Source organism: Tenrec ecaudatus, chromosome 1 (assembly GCF_050624435.1).
Source record: "Tenrec ecaudatus isolate mTenEca1 chromosome 1, mTenEca1.hap1, whole genome shotgun sequence".
In the NCBI taxonomy this organism is placed as follows: domain Eukaryota; kingdom Metazoa; phylum Chordata; class Mammalia; order Afrosoricida; family Tenrecidae; genus Tenrec; species Tenrec ecaudatus.
Window position 1 is genome coordinate 196,599,619 of NC_134530.1, and position 15,707 is coordinate 196,615,325.

Below are 15,707 nucleotides of genomic sequence, written 5' to 3' on the forward strand. Positions count from 1 at the left end.
ACAGACATCCGCTGACGGCTAACCTTGGGCGGGCTGGCAGGGCCGTCAGGGCAGGAGATTAGACTGCGCGGGGCACAGGGATTTACCCTTTCACGTTCTCTCACCTAAAATCAAAGAAGCTGCTGTAAAGGGGGCCGGGCACCCTCTCTTACCTGCCTGCACTGGGCATCCTCTCCTACTGCAGCAGCCTTCTGCCAAGCCAACGCCGGAACGCGCCCCCTCCTTTTGCGGTCTGCAGAGCCTCAGCCAGGGGCTTGGCTTGGTTCGACCAACCACAGAAGGGCAAGAGCAACTTGTTTGGTAGCTGTGTTGCTGAGGACCGGTCAGGAGTTCCTCTGGCCATCCGCGCTGCAAAGTGGGACAGGGGCCCCAGGGGAGCGAGGGGCCTGGCAGACCAAAAATGGCTGCTCTCTTTCTCTTACTGGAGTGGGGCCCAAGTGACCAGCCAGCAGGGGGTGGGAGGGGAGGACAGCGCTTACTCCAAAACAATTGGATTGGCTACTGTTCTGATTTTCACCTCCCTCCCAGGGACCTGTCCTAAAGGTGGGCGGTACGTGGAACTTTGGGAGGGGGCAAGTGGGAAAAACGCCGAGACACTCCAAGAGAGGTCTGTCAGGCACGGTTACCACGCTGCCTTGATTGGGCTGCAGAAATGAATGCCCAATGTGCAGGCTGCCGGGCCTGGGCCTGGACCATTCGTGACCTGAGGCCGAGAGGATCTTGGGAAGAGAATATGGAGGTTGAGGGCTAATTGACTTAGAATCCTTCTCTCCCAGGAGGGGTGCCATTCTCAGAGCTTCTAACCCCTTCTCCCACGGCAGATAACTCACAAGGAGATGCAGCATGTAAGGGGAGGAGCTGGCCGTAAAGGGCCCCCTTGGGGAACCCCAACCCCAAACATAGCATCCATCTTAAAAGAAACCTAATTTAGACAGGGCTCGGGTTTGAAGGCCATTTAAGTTATTTTGCCATTACCCAGAATATTTCCTAAATATTACTTTAAAATAGCTGTTCTAATAATAATGTGGTCATCAGAGGAGAAGGTTGCCTTGCCAAAATGAAAGCCACTAGGCAGCCCATGTAGAGGCTCACCCAGGACACTGAGCAGGGACTGGGAGCAGGGGGCCCACCCTTATTCCTGCCCTAACCCTTGCTGGGGCGGTCACTAACAACAACAATGACCACCAGGCTCACACCCGGGCAGCTTAAAAGTCTGAGAATAGAATCACTAGGGGTCTCTAGAAATCTTCTCCCCAGCACGCTGCTTCCTTTCTCTTCCCTTAGATCAGTGGTTCTCAACCTTCCTAATGCCAAGACCCGTTCATACAGTTCCTCATGTGGTAGTGACCTCCCAGCCATAAAATTATTTTTGTTGCTACCTCATAACTGTAATTTTGTTACTGTTATGAATCGGGCGACCCCTGTGAAAGGGTCGTTCATCTCCCAAAAGGGGTCGACCCACACAGGTTGAGAACCGCTAACTTAGGGGATATAGTCCCTAAGGCAGGGTAGCCCAGGTCAGGGACTTTCAACACCTTGAGCAGAACTAAAACACTACTACCCCACACACGGTAGCCAAGGCCATTTGGATCAGGGTATCGCCCAGACCTGTGCCTGCCGCCTCTCCTTCCCCACCAGCAGCCTGCACTGGCTTGTCTGCCATTCAGATGTCGGCCTCCCTGGCTTCCAGCACCAGTCCTGTACACCTCTGCCTCCCAGAGCCTCCACTGCCCTTGATTGGCTCTGCCTTAGTCTGCATCAAGTAAGAATCAGCAAGCTACTCTGACACCAGCATCTTTGTCTCTCCCCGCACCTTTATAAAGGTTCTTGTACCTGCCGTGCCTAGACACATGGGGGATGGAGTGTGGGGTTACTCCACACCCAAAGGTGTGGCTGTGCCCACAGTGCGTGTGCATCGGTAGGTGGCTGTGAGCTCTGTGGGCTCCTGCTTGGCAGCATCCTGGGCCAGGTGACTCTGGGCCAGACAGGTTGGGGTAAAAACCAAGGTTAAAGCAAAGCGCAAAGATGATGTATACAGAGGAGGAGAGAACCGGAGCGCCTCCGAGGGGAGAAAGCAATCGATATGCATGAAGAGGCAGGTTAATTAAATTTAGATGATGCAATCTGCCCGCATGGGCACCCCAAGGAGGAAAGGGGGAAGCAATAGCCATACTCACTGTCTTTGCCCGGTCCTCATGGCTTGCGAGTCGTTGCCAACTGGGTGGTCAGAGAGGCTGCGGGTCAAGGAGTGCTAGGGAAGAGTAGAGCTCTCTTTAGCTGTCAGATCTTCTGCAGATCAAGGGCATGTGTGCATGTGTGACAGGCATGCACAAACACACACACACACACACACATACACACACCTCCCACCACTTGAGCCAGGCTTCGAGTCGCTCCGACAAGCACTCCCTTCTCTACTTGGCACAGTCAGTAGATCCTGAAGCAGCCTACCCCAGCAGGCGGCAGCTCCCAGACAAGGTCTGCGAGCTCATCCTCACTGCCTGGAGGTACTCTGAGCACAGCGTGCCTGGTGCTCCTCCCTCGCCCTCCTCTTCAGCCTCACTAACCTGCTTCCTGGCTCCTGGGGCTACCGCTCAGGGAGAAGTCGCCACAGCCCACAGTGGTCCCCCTGGGCACCCAGAGGCGGTACAGGGGCAGTAAAGCTGTAGGTGTTAACTCTTTCCAGCCACCTCTGAGCTGAAAGCCCGATGTCCAGGGGGCTCTTCTCTAATGAGCTTTGCCACCGGCTGGAGGCGGCTGCTGCTGCTGAGGGGAGCAGGGAGCATTAAGATCCTGCCCCAGACAGCTGCTGACAGCAGGAGCCAAGCCGAATCAAATCTCCTAATGAGCCAGGAGGAGGGGGGCTGTCTTGCTGGGTGTGATGTGATGTGATAAATGCAGAGCAAGAAAGCTACGGGGCAGGTCACACATCTAAATTCCACCCCCTTGCTCCCAATTTCTATTGTGCTGTCCTACCAAGCCAAACCACAAAGCCCTGAAATTACCCCCTCTGGCTCGGCTCAGCTGCCCCCCTCACTCTACGGAGGCATGTCTTCACCAGCCCGACTCCACTCCCTCCCCACTTCCAAATGAAAATTTCCACCTCCTCTGCTGCCCTGAACGTGCATGTTTCCGACTCTGCTCTTGCCTCTCACCTGGTTCTTCCTGCAGTGGAAATTCACCTCCCTCCCTCATCTATCACCTAGCAACTTCCCCCTACTTGCATTTGTTACAGAGTGAGACTTTTCCCTTTGTTCTGCCCACTCTGCATATTATCCTCCCTTCTGTCTTCAAAAAAAAAATCTCATTTCTTTCAATCTACCTTACCAGCATGGACCTTCACACTGCCTGCCTCCTTCCAGAAAGAGGAATCCTGGAGAGTACTTCTCCAAAGGTGGTGTTTGGATTAGCTGCAGTATCCCCTGGGAAGGCATTTGAAATGCAAATTCCCAGGAAGGACCCCAGGTCTGCCGCGTCAGAAACTGAGGAGGGTACCACCCCCCCCCACCCCCCACCCCCGCCCTAAGTCCTGTAGGGGATTCTGGCGGCATATCTTCTCAATACTCTCTAGGTCTCTGAGGCTGGTCTAGAATGAGCTCCAAACTTGCCTATCCATCGCCACAAGTCGTTTCTGAAACCCAGCCTTTGCCAGAGGCAGAAGATGCCATTACAGAAAGCAAACACAGGCTGTGTGATAAAGATCATGGAGTGAGTTTGCTTAACCCTGTGGAGTGCCGAAAGCATTTTCATGCAGTGTCACTCAGGCATCCCATGCCATCATCAAAGTGGGTCTAATGACGCTCACGCGGCAGATTGTGAAACTGAGACTAGAAAATGTGAACTGACAGGAGCTTGTGTATTACGCCCCTTTAGCAGAGTTGTTCCAACTGCACCATGCTGGGACCGGCCTCTCCTGGCAGGCCTATTGGTGCGTAACCTGCATCCTCGCAGTGGCATGAGTCTGCCGCAACTGCTCATTGCCTGGTGATAGGATGAGATAAACATTCTGGTGCTGCCTCCACGGTGGGTGACTCACTGTCGCTCTGATAATGCCCACAGCAGCCCTCACTTAGACAAATGGGACTGCGTGTCATTACAAGAGAGGCAAAAGAAAAGTTTCCCATCCGTTGGGAGCCTTTTTATTTAGCCCTGATGCTAATAGAAGTGCCGAACTGAAGCAGGTAGGGAACCTGTCACTGACGGAGGACATTTTCCTGATGCTCAATATCCAAGAGGAGCCCTGCTGCTGTCGCGGGTTAGGCCTTATGGGCTGCTAACCATAAGGTCAGCAGTTCGAAACCACCAGTCATTGTGTGGGAGAAAGATGAGGCTTTCTACTCCATAAAGAGTCAAATATCAGAAACCCACAGGGGCAGTTCTACTCTGTCCTATGGGGTCGCTATGAGTCAGAATCCACTTGATGGCAGTGACAGCTATATCCAAAGAAACATGTACACAGATGAATGGGTGCATAAAAACTCCTGGATAAAAAATTTCCTAATCCAAGAACTATTTATACCATAAGACGAATTCACTCAGGGTCCATACTCATGGCAAACGTTTAATGAACATGTATTATGTGCCAGGCACGGTGCTAAACTTTACACTTGAATTCTCACACTTAGTTGGCATTGTAAGCATGAGGATGGTGCAGGGCCAAGCAGTATTTTGTTCTGTTGGGCATGGGATGGCTGTGAGTCAGATTTTACTTAGCAGCACCTAACAATAATATACTGACTCCTATAGCGTACACAGGTACAGATGGAAAACCTGCGATAAGTCATCGGTCAGTAGCAGAGCAAATATCCAATATCAAATCTGTGCTTTCAGCCACACCTGTGTCTCTCATGGGCACTTGCCATCGTGGGACCCTTGTCTACCAGCGCTGAAATAGTGGAATGAAGACTGTTTCCCTGTCTCACACGTCTCACTTTGCCACCCAGGATTTACAGCTGCCGAGAAGACGGCTACGGGAAAATGGCCCAAGACTCAGATGGAAGCTGACCACTATTAACCCGGTCTCAGAATCTAAAATTATCCTTCAGAAACTAATAGAGTCACAGAAAGGCAGTGAACCAATGCAAAATGTGTAAGGGATGAAAATGTCATTAGGTGCTATTGAATCCGTTGAAAATCATGGGGTTCTATGTACACCAGCACAGAAATACCACCTGGTCCTGCACCAACCACAGTGTGGCTGTGTTTGAGCCCCATCATTGTAGCCACGGAGTCAGTTCATCTCATTGCGGGTCTTCCTCTTTCACTGACCCCCCACTTTGCCAAGCATGATCTCCTGCTCCAAGGACTGTCCCCCTTTGACAATATCCCTAAAACATGAGAGTCAAAGTCGTGTTCTCCTCACATCTAAGGAACGTTGCAATGGTCCTTGTTCCGAGAGACATTTGTCTCTTCATCTGGCAATCCATGGGATAGTCTATATTTTCCACCAACACTGTACATGAAAAGCACCCGTTCTTCTTACTGTCATTAGGTGCAGTTGACTTGGTTCTGATTGTATGCAAACTAGAATCCAGCCTGGTTCTGGGACGTCACAATTGTTCTTATGCTGGATCCCATTGTTGCAGTCACTCCGTTAGTTTATCTTATCGAGATCCTCCTTGTTCACTGGCCCTCCACTTTATCAGCCACCATGTCCTTCTCCAGGGACAGCTCTTTCTTGATAACCTGTCCAAAGTACAAGAGATGGAGCCTCACCGTGCTTGCCTCTAAAGAGCATTCTGGCTGCGTTTCTTTTGGCGCTCTCTGGTACCTTGAATATTCTTTGCCAGCACCAGAGCACAAATACATCAATTCTTCTTGGTGTTTCTTTATCAATGTCCAACGTTCACATGCACATGAGTCCAGTGAAAATGCCATGGCTTGGATCAGACGCCTCTTAATCCTCAAAGTAACACCCTTGCTTTTCAACATTTTAACGAGGTCTTCTACAGCAGACCTACCCAACGCAATATGTCTTTTGATCACTTGAATTCTGCTTCCATGAACATGGATCGTGGATCCAAGCAAGAGGAAATCCTTGACAACTTCATTCTTTTCTTCATTTATCATGATGATATCCATGGGTCAAGTTGTAAGGATTTTGGTTTTCTTTATGTTGAGTTGTATTCCGTAATGAAGGCTACAATCCTTGGTCTTCGTCAGCAAGTGTCTGCTTCAAGTCCTCACTTTCCGGAAGCAAGGTGGTGTCATCTGCACATTACAGGTTGCTAATAAGCCTTCCTCCGATCGTGATGCCATATTCTCCTTCATACCATCCAGCTGTTCTGATGATTTCCTCAGTATACAGCTTGAGTAAGTATGGTGAGTGGATACAACCCTGACTCACATCTTGATTTTAAACCCTGCAGTATCCCCTTGCTCTGTTCCCACTTCTGCCTCCTGATCCGTGTGCAGATTCTTCATGAGGACAATGAAGTGCTCTAGTTGAAGTCCCATTCTTCTCAAGACTGTCTGTGGTTTATGATGGTCCGCACAGTCGAATGACTTGGTACAGTCAATGAAACACAAGGGAACATTTTTCTGGTGTTCTCTGCTTTGAGTCAAGGTCCATCTGACATCAGCAATGGTATCTCTACTTATACATCATCTTCTGAATCCAATTTGAACCTCGCAATCTCCCCATAAATATACTGCTGCCTCTGTTGTTGATCTTCAGCAAAATTTCGCTTAAATGTGATATTAATGATATTGTTTTATAACTTGAGCATTCTGTTGAGTCACCTGTCTTTAGAATGGGTACACAAATGAATCTCTTCCAGGTAGTTACTCATGTAACTGTCTTCCATATCTCATGGCATGGGTGAGTGAGTGTTCCAGTGTTTCATCAGCTTGTTGAAATATATCAGTTGGTATTCCATCAATTCTTGGAGCGATGGTTTTGAGTAATGCTTTCAGATCAGAGCAGCTTGACCTTCTTCCTTCAGTGCTTTTGGTTCTTGTTCATAAACTACCTCTTGAATTGGCTGAAAGTCAACTAGTTCTTTTTGATACAGTGATTCTGTATTCTTTCCATCTTATTTGGATGATTCTTGCATCATTCATTATTTCCCCCATAGAATCATTCAGTGTTTCAACTCAAGGCTTGAATTTTTTTCTTGTGTTCTTTTAATTTTAGATACGCTGGGCATGTTCTTCATTTTTGGTTTTCTAACTCTAGGTCTTTGTGCACTTCATTATAATATTTGACTTTGTCTTTTCAAGCTGCCCTTTGAAATGTTCTGTTCTGTTCTCATCATTTCTTCCATGTGTCTTAGCTACTCTGACTAAGAGGAAGTTTCAGAGTCTCTTCTGACATTCACTTTGATCTTTTCCTTTCTTTGCCGCCTTTTAAATGAGCTTTTGCTTTCTTCATGAGTGATGTTCTTGATGTCACCCCACAGCTCATCGGGTTTTCTATCATTAGTATTTAATGCATCAAATCTCTCTTTAAGATGTTCTTGAAATTCATATGGGATAGACTCAAGGTCATAGCTTGACTCGCATGAATTTTCTTTGATTTTCTTTAACCTGAATTTACATATGAGTAATTGATTATCTGTTCCAGTCAGCTCCTGGACTGGTTTTAGCTGCTGATATTGAGCTTCTCCATTGTTTCTGCCAACAGAGGTAGTCAATTTGATTTTTGTGTATTCGTTCTGAAGAAGTCCATATACAGAGTGACCTTTCATGTTGTTGAAAATTAGGTATCTGCTATGAAGAAATCATTGGCCTTTCAAAATTCTATATGAAATCTACAGTCTTGTTTCTATCACCAAGATCGTATTTTCCAACTATTGTTCCTCTTTGTTTCCAACTTTTGCATTCCAATCACCAACAATATGTATTGGATTGTAAGCATGTAATTGATCAATTTCAGATTGAAAATGTTGGTAGAATTTTCTATTTCTTTTCTCTAGTTTTAGTGGTAGGTGGATACAGTTGAATAAGACTTGTAGTGTTTGGATTTCCTTGTATTCCGATAGATATTCTTCTTAAGTCTTCCTTTATCATTGACCATCTTTCCCATAAATATAAGGTGACTGGAAACATCATGATTTGGATCAGGCACACCTCTATCTTAAAAATAACATATTTGCTCTTTAACACTATAAGGAGGTATTTTGCAACAGATTTGCCCAATAAACTACATCCTTTGATTTCTCAATCATTGAGGCCATGAGTGTTGATTGTAGAACCAAGTAAAACGAAATCTTGGGCCACTTCAAACTTTTCTCCGTTCATAATAATGTCGCGTACAGGTCCCGTTGTGACGATTTTGTGTTATTTTTATTGAGCTATGCTTCCCTGTAGTTTTCTTTTTATCTTCATCAGTCAGCGCTCGACGTCACTTTCAGCAAGGTCATGCCATCTGCATGTGGCAGGTTGTCAGTAAGCCTTCTACAAATCCTGATTCCCTGTTCTGCTTCATACAGTCCACCGTCTCTGATGGCTTGCTCGGCATACGGATTGAATAAATTACCTGAAAGGATACAAGCCTGATACCTGCCTTTCCTGATTTCAAACCATGTAGACCCCTTGCTCTGTTCTGACTCACAGTGACCCCATGTGACAGGAGAACTGCCCCATAGGTTTCCCTAGACCGTATTCTTTCTGGAAATAAATCACCAGGTCTCTTCTCCCAGGGAGTGACTTGTGGGTTTAAACTACCAAGTTTCAGCCCAGCAGCTGGGCACTAAGCCATTGTGCCCCAGGATTCCATGGGCTCACTTCTGCCCTAGTCAGTCCCTCGGGCTCCAACCTGCAAGTCTTCTTGGCTTCAATTCCTCCATTCGCCTTGATGAATTGACTTCCAAACCTTGTCACTATATTTCTGAAATCTCTCTTAAGTTCATCCCCTCCCATCCACTGACACCAACACCTCGTGGGCCTCACTCAGCTCTTGGCACAGACCACGCCAACCCCACTGACTCCTAAATAGCCATCTTCCAGCCTCCTCTTCTCCTGCTCACCCTGCAAATGTTCTCACAAACAGAACGAGCGTCATATGCTCCCACCAAGCAGGGACCACAAGGTGATGCGACTATATGACAATCCTGTTGGCCCCATGGCAGTTCCTTGCCCTGCCTGATACCCTACCAACTGATTACCAGTAAGTACACAATGACAATGTACCACCACCGCATGGGTCACAGAAGATCTGTCCTCCACGGGGTTTTCAATGGCTACTTTTTCTGAAGGAAATTTTTCTTTTCTAAGGTGCTGCTGAATGGGCTCACGTCCGCAAACCTTATGGCTAGTTCATCATTTGTACTCTTTAGGAACTCCACTTGACACTCTAGAGCAGTGGTTCTCAACCTTCCTAATGCTGCGACCCTTTAATACAGTTCCTCATATCGTGGTGACCCCCAAACATAAAATTATTTCTGTTGATACCTCAGAACTGTAATTTTGCTACTGTGATGAATCGGTTGGCCCTGTGAAAGGGTCGTTCGACCCCCAAAGGGGTCATGACCCACAGGTTGAGAACCACTGCTCTAAAACCCTCTGTACATCGAATCTATTTGTCTAACCACTCCTCATTGCCATTGCACAAACACACATACAGACACACACGCCCGATTCCCCGGACTGTTCCTCTGCTTAGAAGAGCCCCTCAGACCTCCTGTGCCCACCTTGAACCAGCCTGGCAACTGCCAGCTCCTTCTCTAAACAGCGTACCTCCAACCTCCTTCCAAATCATGCTGAGCTCTGCTTCAGCCGGTAGGAACTCCGACACCCAGCGCCACCACATAGCTGTGTGTTTCTCCCACCGCGAGCAGCACGCTCTCTAGTTTAGCCTTGTGATTTATGTTTTCTGACGCCAGCAGTCGACACACTCCAAAGAGACAGACTCTGTGGCTTACGTCCCTGCCTACCAATTGCCATTGCCGTGCACATAGGAGATGTTTAATAAACGTCTGCTGGATTTGACTCTGCGTGCCTGAGAAGAAAAAAAATCTGAAAAACAGCTGAGAATCTCTATGACAGACACACGGTAGATGTCTGCCATCCCAGGTGAAGATGGAGAAGTCACTGGCGCTGACACACTGACAGGGCCACAGCACCTGCAAACTATCATTCCCAACAACCTGGTCAGGGCAAGGTGAAATTAATCAGAGCAAAAGGAGCCCCATACGGGCCCTGTCGGGCCGCTGAGGATGTAATGAAGTTGAATATGAAGGGCGTTTAAATCTGCAATATCATATTTGTAAAAGTCATGGTCATGGAGGAGGTTTATTGCCGAATGGCCCTTGTGTGCTGATTGAATCAACATACCACCTAGGATAGGACCATATTAAAAGCTTTTAATAAAGCGGTCATTTGGATATTAGATTTGGACTCTGTTCTGCTTGCTAATGCTCTTCCACAAATCTTTTAAAAGCAATTTCCACTTCGTAGCTTCCTAGTAACAGTAGAAACATGAATCAACATATGCTGCATTGATTTGGCGTTTCCATGGAGACGGGAAGGACACAGGGAAGGGCAGGACAGAAAGAGGCCACTTGGCCCAAAATTCTAAAAAAAAAAAAAAAAGAAGAAGAAGAAGAAAGTGTATTTCCATTTCATTCTCTGAGCATTTGCAGCCTCATTTCCTGTTCACGAGTTCAAGCATCCAGACCCTTACATTCTACAAGCCCTGCTCGGTCCCTCACAGGGAACAGCAGCGGGGCATTCGAGAAGAAAGGGGCTCTCGTCCAAGCTTTGAGCTTCAATCCCCCCTGTAGAATACAAATCAGCACACCTGCCCTCTCTGTTCTTCAGACCAGGGATGACATGCTGCGTTGAAAATGCCAGTCCACTGTGCTCCCTGAGCGTCACTGGGGAGGCTCCAGGCGCCCTTTAAACGGAAGTCTGCCGGTGAGCTAGTGCGTGCACAAAGAGCGCGGGGTAGGGGACGAGGCTGACCTTGGGGAAAAGGGATCCTGGGTTTGACAGATCTAAGCTTACAGCTCGGTTCCATAATTTTCCAGTTCTGTCATTGTGGGCAAGTGACTTATCTCTCCCAGCGTCATTTTCATGAGTGGCAATCAGAAGGTAATCACAGTAGCAATATAAGAGATCATGCAATAAGAGTGTTTATAGCAAACGCTTGGCAAATGGCACATGTCTGTTAAGCATGAGTTAAGCGTCAGTAACCTTGGCAATTTGATTTCATTCTCTGTGAAGCATGAATTCGAATCCCTACTTCTTCTCCGCTTTTCCAGGGGATTATGGGACGATGTCAGCTCAGCTATTAGATACATCCATTGGGGAAAGGCACTACACTAAGTAAATGGAATGGTATTGCATGATCCACTTTTAATCACCCACTAACTGAAATGATGCAAAATTGAAAGATGGGACAGTTGGTAAAGATTTTCATAGTTGCCTTACCGTGGTAGTGTGTGTGTTGCTGAGAAGTTGGCAGTGTGCCACTGGTATTTCCAATACCAACAAGGTCAGCCGTGGTGAGCAGATGACAGCAGAGCGTTCAGAGTAAGACAGATTGAGGGAAAGGACATGATAATATGCTTCTGAAGGGAAAAAAAAACGTTAAGGCCAGGGGAAGCCTTATAAATGGCAATGGAGACTCGTCTGAGACAGTGCCAGAAGACTCCCTGGGTCCGGGAGGTACTCGGCATATGACCGGGGAAGAGCTGACCTAATGTCATGGATGCAATAGAGCTGAGCTGTTCATTTGCTGATTTCATGATGACTGAACTGTAGGGACAGTTGAAAACGTCCATTAATCACTGGAATCTGTTCATAAAAAATAATAAAGTGATTAGAATAATATGAAGTATGAATCAAGGGAAGTTGAAAGTTGTCAACATTAAATAGCAGCCTTAAGGAGCAATACCTTGGGCATGAGTGGGCTGAAATAGACTAGCATTGGTCATCTTTTACAAACAATCATAAGTGTCACTGGAAGGGGCGTGATCCATTGAAGAGGAAAGCACCGTATCCATAGTCACAAAAGAACACTTCCAAGTCTGTCCTCAAATCTGCCAGCCGCAGGATTACAGTCATATGCCTGAGGTTAGTACAACTATTACTTACACTGAATCACCGGTCAATAATGTCAGAGAGGGAGAAACAGAGATTTTTACCAGCTCTTGCCATCTGAAATTGTTCAGGTTTTTTAAAGTTGGAAACAAAGAAGGATTGATAGTTGGAAAATACGGTCTTAATGATCCAAACAATTCTGGATATTAAATGATAGAATTTTACAAGACCAAAGACATGCTGACAGTACATATCATTTTCTAACAACATAATGGCAACATTTGGTCTTTGTTAGAGGAATTACGCAAGGATCAAAACAACTACTTCTGTAGAAGGAGACCATGAAGAAGCTCAGTATGATCCGCCAGAACAAGGCCAGGGATTGACTGAAGAACAGACCACTAATTGCTCATATGCAAGTTCAGGTTGGAGCTGCAAAAATTAAAACAATTTCATGAGAGTCAAAGTAAACCCCCTATCTGAGAGAACACAAAGACTAAAAGCCCAATTGGAAAGATTTTCACCACCTCCCATCTGTCTGTTTGTCACACTGGGTGGTGGCTTGTGTGTTGCTGTGATGCTGGAAGCTATAACATTGCCATTTCAAATGCCACCAGGGTATTTGAATTTAGAGATCATCTCAAAAATGGATTTGACAAATTGAACACTAATGATCAAAGACCAGACAGGTTGAGGGATGATATCAGGGACATAAGACACAAAGAAAGAAAACGATCATTGGAAAGACAAGGAAAGACAGCTGTCAGAAGACAGTTGAAACCAGCGCTTGAGTACAGAGCAGCTAACGTGGATCGAAGGCATGATGCGCAAAAGCAGAACTGAAAAACTCAGAGGAGCTTGAAAAGAAAAACTGCAAAAACCCGGAGTTAGAAAACCAGAAGGGAAAACACACTTCGAGTTTCTCAAGCTGAAAGAGCTGAAGGGGAAAAAGTCAATCTTTGGAATATTGAAGGATTCTATGGGAAAAAATATTGAATGGTCCAGGACGCATCAAAAGAAATGGAAAGAAAACACAGTCAATGTACCCCCAAAGCATTGTGCGACATGGAAGCATTTCATGAGGTCACATATAATCAAGAACCAACGATATTGAAGGAAGAAGTCCACGCTGCCCTGAAGGCATTGACAAAGAACAATGTTCCAGGAATTGATGGAATATCAGCTGAGATGTTTCAACAAATGGATTTAATCCTGGAAGAACTCACTTGTCTCTGGCAAAAACTTTGGGAGACAATTATTTGGCCAATCAACTGAAAGAGATTCATATTTGTGCTCATTCCAAAGAAAAGTAATCTGACAGAATGAGGAAATTATTGATAAACATTATTACTATCAAATGAAATTACAATTATAGTGAAGATGATTTAAAAACAATTGTAATGGTAACAGGGAAATATCCCAAATTCAAACCAGATTCAAGAGAAAATGTGGAACAATAGATATCATTGGTGTTCCTGCTAGATCTTGACTGAAAGAAGAAAATATCAGAAAGGTATTTACCAGTGTTTTATTGGACTGGTAGATCATAAAAATATGATACAGTATAGATTAGAAATTCAAGAACATTGAATTCTGCTCACGCAGAACCTATATGCAGACCAAAAGGCATTCATCTAAAGGGAACAAGGTAATATTGTACGCTTTAAAATGAGGACTGTATCCTTTCATCCTACTTATTCAATCTGTATGTTGAGCAAGTAGTCCAAAAAGCAGGACTACATGCAGAACATGACACACGGATTGTAGGAAAACCATGAACAGCCTTCAATACACAAGTGCATTGACTAAATCCACTGCACAAGACCTTGTTAGAGTATTGAAAAGCAAGAATGTTACTTTGCGGGCTTGCTTCGGCAGCACAGACACTCAAATTGGAATGATGCAGAGGTTAGCATGATCCCTGCACAAGGACGAAGTGTTCCATAATTTTATTTTTCTGTTTTTCAATATATAAAAACAAGGACTGAGGAACCTATAAGGGCAGCAAGTAGAGTAAGCATTTCTGGGGGGGGCCACTGGGGGGTGGGCGTTCAGTGGTGGTGTGGGTAGCTGAAAGGGAGATGAAGACAAGGAATCCAGAAAGGAAATAATGTTTAGAAACTGTGGTTGCAATTGTACAATAAATACAGCTTGGCGTGATTGAACTATGGAATGAGATGATATGCTATGATCAGTTAAAAAATTAACTTAAATGAAATTAAATTTAAAGAGAATGTTACTTTGAGGACTGGGTGCTCCTGGCCGAAGCCATGGTATTGTCCATCGTCTCATATGCATGTGAACGTGGGACAGTGAATAAAGTAAACCAATTGAGTTGTGGTGATGGAAAATAATATTAAAGTGCCATGGACTGCCAAAAGGACAAATGGACTTGCCTTGGAAGAAGTACGGTCAGAGTGCTCCTTAGAGGCAAGGATTCCGAGACTTGTCTTGCGTACTTTGGGCATGTTGTCAGGAGAGACCAGGCCCTGGAGAAGGACACCGTGTTTGGTAAAGTGGAGGGGCAGGGAAAGAGAGGAAGGCTCTCAAGGAGATGGACTGACCCGTGGCTGTAACAGTGGGTGGGAGCCTAGGGATGAGGATGAGGGTGGTGCAGGGCCAGGGCATGTTTTTTTCTGTCAGACATAAAATCGCTATGGTTCAGAACTGACTCAGTAGCACCTAACAACAACAACAACAACCTTGCTCGGTGAAAGTTAAGTAGATTTGAAGCAGTTACTGATGAAGATAAAAAAACTACAGCCTTCCGTGTGAATTACACCTTAATGTAAAGAAAACACAAATGTTCATGACTGGACCAATAAGCAACATGATAGAGTAAATATTGGTGTTGTCAAGAATCTGATTGTGCTTGGACCCACAATCAATGCTCACGGAAGCAGCAGTCAAGAAATCAAATGTCATATCCCACCACTGCCAACAGATTGATTCCAGCTCGTCATGATCCCATAGGACAGAGTAGAACGGCCCCCTTTTGGTTGTCGAGAGCATAAATCTTTCCCTGAGTTGACAGCCTCATCTTTCCCCCTGGGAGTGACGGGTGTGTTCAATGTACTGACCAGAAGGTAACCCACCATGCCACCAGGACAAATCTGCTGCAAACGATCTCTTTACAGCAGTGGTTCTCCACCTGCCTCCGGCCGCAACCCTTTCATACGGTTCCTCATGTGGTGGTGACCCCCAACCATAACATTATTTTCACTGCTACTTCATCACTGTCATTTTGCTACTGTTATGAATCATCATGCAAATATCCAATATGCAGGATGTATTTTCATTGTTACAGGTAAATGTCCGATATGCAGGATATATTTTCATTGTTACCAATTGAACATAATTTAAAGCATAGTGATGAATCACAAAGACAATATGTAATTATATATTGTGAAATATTTAATTAAAAATAAATGAAATTTTGTCTTGAAGCATGGTGTAGCATGGGTAATAGTCATCACGCCGGGTACTCGTATGTGGACATATCTGCATGTGGGCGGACCCACCTGGAGACGGACAGGAGCAGTGTCTCGGTTCCTAAGCCTGTCGGAAATTAAAGCAAGTTGAGAACGCTGCTTTAAAGTCTTCAAGTGCCAAGATAGCACTGTGAAGACAAAAGAGCACCTGGCCAATGAATAAACATGACTGAAGAAGAATTGATGCATTTGATTTATGGTGTCAATGAAAAATATCGAATATGCCATGGA

At 45.6% G+C, this 15,707-nt stretch overlaps 1 non-coding gene across 1 annotated transcript; it reads left to right on the top strand.

The window, feature by feature from the left end:
• Positions 1-13,847: 13,847 nt before the first annotated feature.
• Positions 13,848-13,951, top strand: LOC142438281 (U6 spliceosomal RNA). Its single transcript, XR_012782686.1, has one exon. It is a non-coding gene; the product is annotated as a U6 spliceosomal RNA (small nuclear RNA).
• Positions 13,952-15,707: the final 1,756 nt, after the last annotated feature.